This window comes from Nicotiana tabacum, chromosome 5 (assembly GCF_000715075.1).
Source record: "Nicotiana tabacum cultivar K326 chromosome 5, ASM71507v2, whole genome shotgun sequence".
NCBI classification, from domain to species: Eukaryota; Viridiplantae; Streptophyta; class Magnoliopsida; order Solanales; family Solanaceae; genus Nicotiana; species Nicotiana tabacum.
In genome coordinates, this window is record NC_134084.1 from 71,183,670 (window position 1) to 71,193,115 (window position 9,446).

A 9,446-nucleotide genomic window follows, 5' to 3' on the forward strand; every position below is an offset into this window, starting at 1 on the left:
GAATATTATTTTAATGATTTTAATCTAATTTCATTTTTATCTTTTAGTATGATATTTGAATAATACCAAAAAATAGGTTTGTTTTAACGGTTACTCTTATTTTAATAGTTATTTTACTTAAGTAGGATTGATTGGTAAATGAGATCGTATTTTTAGTCTTGTTCACGGAGAAAGAATAAAATTTGGGCTCAAACAACCCATTTTTAGGCCTAATTTTCGGACCTAGCCCATAATAACCCAAGCCCAATACCCTTACAACCCGAGACTTAGACTTAAAGGACCCCTAACCTAAGGAGACGACCTAGACCTATCAGTCATTTTCTGATTTTAGACCCTTAAGATCAGCCGCAACAGACTTAGAAAACTCTAGAGATCAGCAGCTAGAAGAGTGGAGCTAACACAAAAGAGAGCAATGGCGGAGCTCTCTTGAAAAGGACCCCCCTATCGACTCATCTTCTTCTTCAGAGAAGAAGAGCCAATTTCCATGGCTTCTTCTTAACCAAACCAAAGACCCCTGTTCTCTTCAAACACACAAGCAGCCATTCCCCCACGTCTTCAAATCCCTCTCTCTATCGTTTTTTTTGTCTCACCTCCATCGCTGGCGAGATTCGCCGGAAACCGGCGAAAACTAACCCCATAACCAGTCAGTTTTCCATTCGATTCTCTGAGCTTTAGAACTATTTTTTACGCAAAGCTTCAGTTTATTCTCATATCGGAACTCATGGAGACGAACTGCTCGATTTTGTTTTGAAGTCGAGCGTTCCAGTCCAAAGTCAAAGAATCGAGTCGAGGTGTCCGTTGTAGCCGAGTTCGAAGTACTTTGGTCGAGGTTCATTGAGATTCCAGCGAGGCATTTCGTTTTTCTGTTCGAGGTTCTCATTTGCTTGCCGATTCGAGAATAGTTGCAGTTGTAGAGGTCCAATCTCTTATCTTGTTTGCTTTGTTGGTGTAGTGTTCTATAAAAATGATATGTATTAATATGGCTCTTGCTTGGATCTGTTCTCCTGTTGTTTTAGCATAATTTTTCTTATTTGTTAATTCTTACCATTAATTTTATTGGTTCTGGTTGTTGAGTGAAAATAGCCCAACCGAACTGGTGAAATCTCTAACTGACAAGTAGCTAATGCAGTCGTACCTTAGTTCAAGATAATTTTGTTAGTAAATCCCTTTTGTATAAGATGTTGTCCTTAAGAAACCCATTAGAAAGAGGGCAAGTTGATTGAAGAATCTTGATTTAATTAATACAACTTCCTCTTCTATTTTCCTGCACTTGAAAATGACCGAAGAAGTAAACTTGAAAAATGAGGATAAGCGATGGTCACAGTAATGCATTTGGTCTTAAAGTTTCGTATTGTAAAAAAAAATTTCCTTTATCTGATATTTTATCAAGTTTAGTTAGTTCCTAGCTTTAGTTTTATCATTTGGTCGAAACATTTTCTAATGTTGGCTTAACTGTTTTATAAAATTTTTATCAATCCTTCAATAATCCTCTTCCTCTATTGACTTGTAATTAGTACTAGATAAAATGCTCCCATAACTCTTGGGTCTCTCAATAATCTTGGCTTAGGAAATACATAACTCATAAATCGATAGTATGCTTTAGGCACGTATAAATAAATAATTATCGTGATTGTGTACACGTTCTTGGGACATAATTATGATCTAAAAAATAAAATCGGGGTATGCGTTCGTACAACTTCGGCTAAACTTTCATAATATTAATAAAGCGTTATTAATTGTGGACACGTTCGTGTGACATGATTTTTGACGTGCAAACAAATGGGTACATGTGCGCGTGACCTATTTTAAGATAACTTCTTAATTAAAAGAGACAAATGCACATAGTTTCTAAAATGAGTAATTAGACAATTTGATTAAGCCAAGTATGATCAAAGCGACCGTGCTAAAACCACGGAATTCGGGAACGCCTAACACCTTTTCCCGGGTTAGCAGAATTTCTTACTCGGATTTCTGTGTTCGCAGATCATAAATAGAGTCAAACTTCCTCGATTCGGGATTTTAAACCGGTGACTTGGGACACCATAAATTATCCCAAGTGGAGACTCTGAATTTTAACTAAAATAATCATGTTTCGATTGTTACTTTAACTGGAAAAACTCCCTTATACCTCCTTCTCGGGTAGAAAAAAGAGGTGTTGCAATGACAGCATCACCTTTTTTGGGAAATGTACTGGTAGTACCACCATGGGGGTCCCACTATCAGGTCACATGAACGTTGTTGTCGCACAAAGTTCAGGAGGTATCGAGACCCCGAAGGTTTTCCTGCTATCATAAGCATTGGCCCCAAAGGAGCTGTCAACCTAATTTCGAGACAGAATCTGATCTCGGGAGCCCTAATTGCCTTGAGTACGAGCTCCAAACAGCTAACATCGAAATTCAAAAGCTAACTATACAAGAACGATGGAATATAAAAAATGAAAAAACTTGAAGCAGAAGGATTCTCTTGCATTGCCAAAGATATATTTGCATGGGGCGTCTTTATAAGACTCGTTTCCCCGAGAATACACAAAAAGAAAAAGGAAAGAAGATGCAGGCATACTCTTCGTCGCCACTACCCTCCGAACCATCTTCGAGACTTTCGTCCAAAGCAACTAAAAGCTCCCAGTTTTCCTCCGATTCTCGGGCCTTCTCGACCTCAGTTGAGACATCGACATCTTTGACACTGGCTTCCTCTAAGGCTTGCCTCCTCGCCTTTATGTCAGCATGACCGATAGCCCGAATTAGGTTTTTCTTGGCCTTCTCTGATATATTTTGGGCTATCTGATTCGTGGTAGCAGCGTCCTTCAGATAAGTGGCAACTTTTCCTTCGACCTCGGACTTGGCCACGGATTCACGACAATCTCTTTTCGAGCATTTTGGAGAAGACCCTGAGTCGACATAAATTTCGAGGTCACAGCCTCATTTTGTTTCCTCAGCTCGAGGATCTCCCCATTCTTCTACCCGATCTTTAAAAGAAAAAGTAAGTCAGCAAACCTTGAAATTGTGGGAACAACGAACGGGTTTACGAGTAATGAATTACATGTTCCACAAAGCCAGCCTTTTCTCTAAGTACTCCCTCCAAACTCGTCCGAAGTTCGCCCAACTCTTTCTCCTTTCGGGCAGAAGAGGCCTCCGACTCCTGCAGTCCCGAAGTAAGATTCTCGAGCTCCTTTTCACCGCATGAAATCTCCTCTCGGAGCCTAGAGAGGGCATGGTCATACATCTCTTAGACTACGGCAAAACAGAAGAGTTAGACAAACGAGGAACAATGCTTGAAGACTAAGGAAATATACATGAACAACTATCACCTGCCGCTGGAACCTCTCCGCTGCCTTGATGGAGCTGGAGGTGTCAAGATCGATATCCTCACTGACATCATCAATATCATTGAGAATGTTGCCAAGCGCACCTCCTCCCTTGAGAGGAACCCCCGTGTCGGCAGCATTCGGGTCCTGAGCGTCCCTTAACTCCCCGGAGGAGAACTAAGGGCCCAAATTAAGGCCACCCAGGGAATCGATGTCGCCAAGGAGCAACTTCTACCCTCAAAATTTTCGGGCCTAGACCCTTCGAAACCTTCAGCAATAGTCTCCGTGGCGGAGGTTACACTGCAACCAGACGAAGTTATGGGGGCCGCACCCACACCCTTTTTGAGGCCCTCCAAGGCAAGGACTCGAGCCAAATCAGTCGACCCCAACTCAGCACCTTTCGGCTCGGATATTTGGGGAGCTCCCGTGCTCGACTTTCTCCTTTGTACCAAAGGGTCGTCATCTTCATCATCATCCTCTTCATTGGAGCCCACTTTAGAGGCTGAAGACGAGATCTCAGCATCGGTCTAAGATCTACTGGGTTTTGCTTTCTTTGCCATCGGGGATTTAGCGGCCGAACTTTTCTCCCTTTTCTTGCCTTTGTTAGGCCTCGGGGCCCCTTCCTCACCATCAGGAGGCGGTCTCATCCGTACTCCGTCACCAAAGCCTACGCAAGCATAGTGACCGAAGTCTCTTAGCATAAAATATATGGGAATGAAGTGAAAAAACATAGTGAAAGCGGCAAGAGGGATCCTACCATAGTTCTTGGCCACCCACCACGTTTTGGCCAGGTCGGGCCAAGATCGAACGAGATACGGGAACGAAGTATCCAACTGCTTGATCCATCATGTCAGATCCTGAACCATTTCAGGGTAGCAAGCGGTAGCTACAAAAACCAAGGGGAAACCATTTTTCGGAAGAGAGAAGAAGATCACAGAGCATATTCGAAGGAAAAGTACTTACGTTGTGTATTCCACTTCTCCGGGAATAGCATTCTCCCGGTCGGAATGATGTCCGAGGTCCTCACTCGGATGAACTTACTCATCCACCCTCGATCATTGTCCTCATCGGTGCTCGAGAAAAATGATTTTTTAGACTGGTGATGAAGCTGAATCAAACCTCGATAAAATCGAGGGCTATACAATCTGATCAGATGGCCGAGGGTAAAGGTCTCACCCTCGACCCCATCGGAGAAGTGGCAGAGCATGTGAACTAACCTCTAGAAAGACGGATAGATTTGATCAAGCGTCACTTGGAACTTGTCATAGAAATCAAGAATAACAGGATCTATCTTTGAGGAAAAAGGGTTAGAAGAATTGACCGGACTTAGAGTGAACGGGTAAGTATATACATAAAGGAAACCAGCCTTATGATCTGTTATGCTCTCATCAGAACGGGGTATCTCAACCAGCACTGCCTTTCCCCAATGCTAGTCTTTCTTCACTTTCTTCACATCGGTCACTACACCAATATACCGGGACACGTGTTCGCACCGACACAGTGTAGATGAAGGCTTGTCGATGGAAAAATCCTTCGTTGTGTCGAACCCGACGGGAGTACATTATTCAATGATGGGTATCACTTTGGGCTTTCCTTTGGACGCTCGGGATGAAGAGGCAGCCTCGTCTTTTAGAGGAACTATATTGGATGTTCTAGCCATGATAGTGGCAAAACGTTTTTGAGAAAGTGGGCAAGGGATCAAGAACGGAGGAAGAAAGAGAGCGAAAGGGAATGGCTTTAGCCCTGGAAATTTGAAGATATTGTGAAAGTATGGATTATCAAATGGTTGATGCCTTTACAAGAACCGTGTGGGTAGCGGAAAAGACGAACCAATAGCGGTTCGTGGAATTCTCGATAGTCGTATTTGATGACGACCCTTGTGCGGCTTTTTGAAGTACGACATTTAATGCTCTGATGGACTGACATCATAGCGATGATTCTTACGGAGTGGGGGATCATGATCATTTCCTATCACTTTGTTCTAGGAAACGCGGGGACTATTTGTATACAGTGGACATCAACGGCTCGATTTCATGGTATCTCGAGGGTTTCCAGTGATTGACTCCGAGAATTCTCGACAGTTCCATTTTGAGACAGTATGAGTAATGATCGGCCTTGAGGCAATGGAATTAACACTCTCGGCATATCAGGGTGAAGTTCCCAAGGCACATACATATAGCTGGCTAGGTCTAGTGGTCTAGTCAGAAAAGTGAATCAATGCATTAAATGGTCGTACCAGCCCATATCTTTGTAATTAATGTATTTGTACTATGTTGGGATTTCCCCTCTTATATAAAGGGTATCCTTGTCTTTTTGTAAACATCTGTTGCTCCATACTAAATATACAAGAACATTCTCTCTTCTCTCTAACATATTCTCTTGATCTTATTACTTCATTTATTGCTCGTATTTATTGTGATTCTATTCATTGTTCATTATTTATTGCTTATTATCGGCCATAAAGAGCCACCCTTGATCTATTTGTAACTGTTATTCGCCATTGACCGCCTTCGACAGCTCCTAGCCGAGCTTTAGACTCTACCTCGAGGCCCTCGAATAGGCAAGCTCGAGGCCCCAACTGAAAGCGATTCGGTTTGATTAACACCTCGTTCTTAAGCTCTTATCTCGTTTCTAAGTCTTTCACATAGCATCTACTACCTAAAAACTAGCATAAAAATAGATCATGTATTTTTAGAACCACAAAATTAAATTTAATTGTTATTACCATTTTCACGGTAAACAGTCATCACAGGCATGGACTGGTTGGCCTCTTGCTATGCTAGAGTGGATTGTTGGAAGAAGGTTATTCGTTTTAACTTTCCGGGAGAACCTACTATCGAATGGAAGGGCGATGTTGCATCGCCAAAAGGGAACTTTATGTTTTACCTTATGGCCTTTAAGATGATCACGAAAGGATGTTTTCATCATTTGGTGTGTGTGCAAGATGCGAAAGCAAAGACTCCCACCCTTTAGTCAGTATTGGTCGCAAGTGAGTTTCTCTGTACTCCTTGACAAACTCCCGGGTATTCCACCTGAGAGGGAGATTGAGTTTTCTCCTGACGCACCACCCGATATCGATTCCCTTGTACAGGATGGCTCCCGTCAAATTGAGGGGATTAAAGGATCAGCTAAAGGACCTTCTTGACAAGGGATTTATCCGACCCAGTACCTCTACATGGGGAGCCCCAATGTTATTTATTCTAAAGAAAGATGGCTCGTTAAGGATGTGTATTTATTATCGACGGCTGAATAAGGTAACCATCTAGAACAAGTATATGCTTCCAAGAATCGATGATTTGTTTGATAAATTGCAAGATGATAAGTATTTCTCGAATATTGATCTCAAATCTTAGTACAATCAGTTAAAGATCAAGGAATAAGATGTTCTAAAGATAGACTTTTGGACCCAATACGGCCATTACGACTTTTTTGTTATGTCTTTTGGCCTAACCAATGCACCAGCGGTCTTTATGGATCTAATGAATCGAGTATTCAGGCTGTATCTATATATTTTTATAATCGTGTTCATTGATGATATCCGGATGTACTCTCGATCCAAGCCAGATCACACAGAACATTTGCAGATGGTTTTACGCACACTCTAGGATCACAAGTTGTACGCCAAGTTTTCCAAGTGCGAGTTCTGTTTGAGATCAGTTGTTACACCATGCGCATCCCAAAGTGATGTGTAATGAATATGAGACATGTTAATCATGATTTATATGAGTTTAATGTCATAATATGACTGTATATGATGTTTGGATATAAAATATAAAGTTTGGGGAAAATCGGATTGCGGAAAAACCGACTAAGGATTTGCCTTGTAACGGAGCTTTTTGAGAAATAAATTTAGTGTTTTATATGAGGTCTTTTTGGGATATATTATATACCAAATTGAAGATCTTTGAATGTAGTTCCTAGCGCACTTAACTGTTCGTTTATATGATATCTGGATAAAAAGATATAAGCATCAAAATTTTATATCTAGGTTTTAGCTCGTCTCTCTCATCACATTTACATAGATCCTGACCATAGAACACCATAAAAACCTATCCTTAAGCTCTCCAAAGGGTTTCAAAAAATACTAACATCCAGGGTACGAAATCGAGAAGTGATAACATCAGAACAATCCCTACGACGTAAGTATCCAGGGTACAAGGTACTTTATAGTTAAGAAATGTCTAATTTCTGTAATTAAGTGTTTAAATATCAAGGAAGTTTTATAAATTGGTTTCCTAATAGTTCGAACTCACGGGATGGTGATTGAAAGTTGTGAGTTTGATTTTTTTTCCACTTTTAGTGGACTGTTTTGTAGTCCATTTGTATTGGCCTATTTTGCTGCTGATTTATGGCGTTTGGAAGGATAAAAAGGAGTGGAGAAACGCCACATGTGGTAGGGTGTTAGGTTGGTCACTCGTCGTTGCAGCTTCAGCCTAATCGATAACTTGTTGATTGGGTGTGTTATCGTATATTTGGGGTTTTTATTGTATTGAAGGTCCCGAATTGTAATTAGATTGGTTTTGAGTTGCTGATTGTATTGTGTTTGTACCTCACCTATAGTAGGTTTGAGGGAGCAGTAAAATCAGGGAAAATCTTCCCATTTTATTTTAGAATCTTTGAGATACGTAATATACTAGAGACATCTAAGTCGTACATGTATTTCCTTGTTATAGGGTTGGCGCGCTAGTTATCATAATCTTGTTGTGGAGCTGCATTGACGACTTGAGGTATGTTAAGTCTATTCCTCCTTTCCTTTTGGTATGATCCATATGATACAATGAAACGAGCAAGCATGCAACTTTCACAAATGATTCTATTCTTAGAAGTACTAGGGTTGCCTATGTTCTGGATTCCCCATATGTCCTACTATCATATCGTCTGTTTATGGGTCTCATGATGTTCCGAGAGATCTTATTGACTTACTTCATTATGCATTGCATCCATTTATACATGTATATTTACCCATGACCAGATGACGTTATATACGCAAATAGTATATGTATATGGGGTATGGGGAAAGGTTATGGTGTTACATACGCACCACCACCTGATCAGCTGGTATACGTTTATGATTTCGCCCACAGAGGCTGAGATGATATGATGGGATTCCCTCAGAGGCTTGATGATATTATCTACACATATACCTATTTATGACATGACATTTATATGCATATGTATGACATTATAAATGTTTCATGATTCACAGAGTTATTCAGACTTACAGGTTGAGTCATTTACTCCATGTTTCTTTCATGTCTTTTATATACTGATTTTTATGCCTTACATACTTGGTACATTATTCGTACTAACGCCCCTATTACCTAGGGGCCTGCGTTTCATGCCCGTAGATGCAGGTAGACAGGTTGACGGTCCACCTTCTTAGGATCCTTGCTCAGCGAGAACTGGTGTGCTCCATTTGATCTAGAGCTGCTATTGAGTTTTGGTACGATACGTTTGTATACATATGGGTATGACAGGACCCACTCCCATTCTTTATACAGTGTACACTCTATTAGAGGTCTGTAAATAGTCATGTGTAGTTAGATAGTATGTGTCCTTCTCGGCTCGCCCTACCGTATTCCGTATATATATATATATATATGTATATATGTCTTTTGGGCATGTTTTTCCGCGTCTGTTATTCACATGATTCAGTATTTTATTGCCAAATGTTATGCTTGAACTACACTTATTTCATGTTTATCTAAGACGTATGCTTAGGGGTGTTCGATAGGTAGAACTCGGGCACTCGTCATGCCCAATCGGTTTGAGTCGTGACATGGGTGACCTTTCTTGGGAAAATAGTATCCAGCGAAGGTATCAAGGTTGATAGCCAAAAGATTGAAGCGGTTAAGAGTTGGCCAAGGCCTATAACTCTGACCGAAGTGCACAGCTTCTTGGGCTTGGCCGGTTATTATCGAAGGTTTGTGCAAACTTTCTCATATATAGCTGCTCCATTAATAAAGTTTAAGCACGAGACATCAAGGAACTGATGTTTGCGAGAAGAGCTTCCAATAGTTGAAGGACAGTTTAACCTCGGCACCTGTTCTAACGCTCTCTGAAGGACCCGAGGAGTACGTGGTATATAGTGATGCCTCTAGAGTAGGATTGGGAAATGTTCTAATGCAACACAGGAAAGTTG

General features: G+C 41.0%; 1 long non-coding RNA gene across 1 annotated transcript; it reads left to right on the plus strand.

Moving 5' to 3' along the window:
• Positions 1–313: 313 nt before the first annotated feature.
• Positions 314–8,963, plus strand: LOC107779948 (uncharacterized). Its single transcript, XR_001646716.2, has 3 exons — positions 314–916; positions 7,978–8,031; positions 8,630–8,963. It is a non-coding gene; the product is annotated as an uncharacterized LOC107779948 (long non-coding RNA).
• The last annotated feature ends 483 nt before the right edge of the window (positions 8,964–9,446 follow it).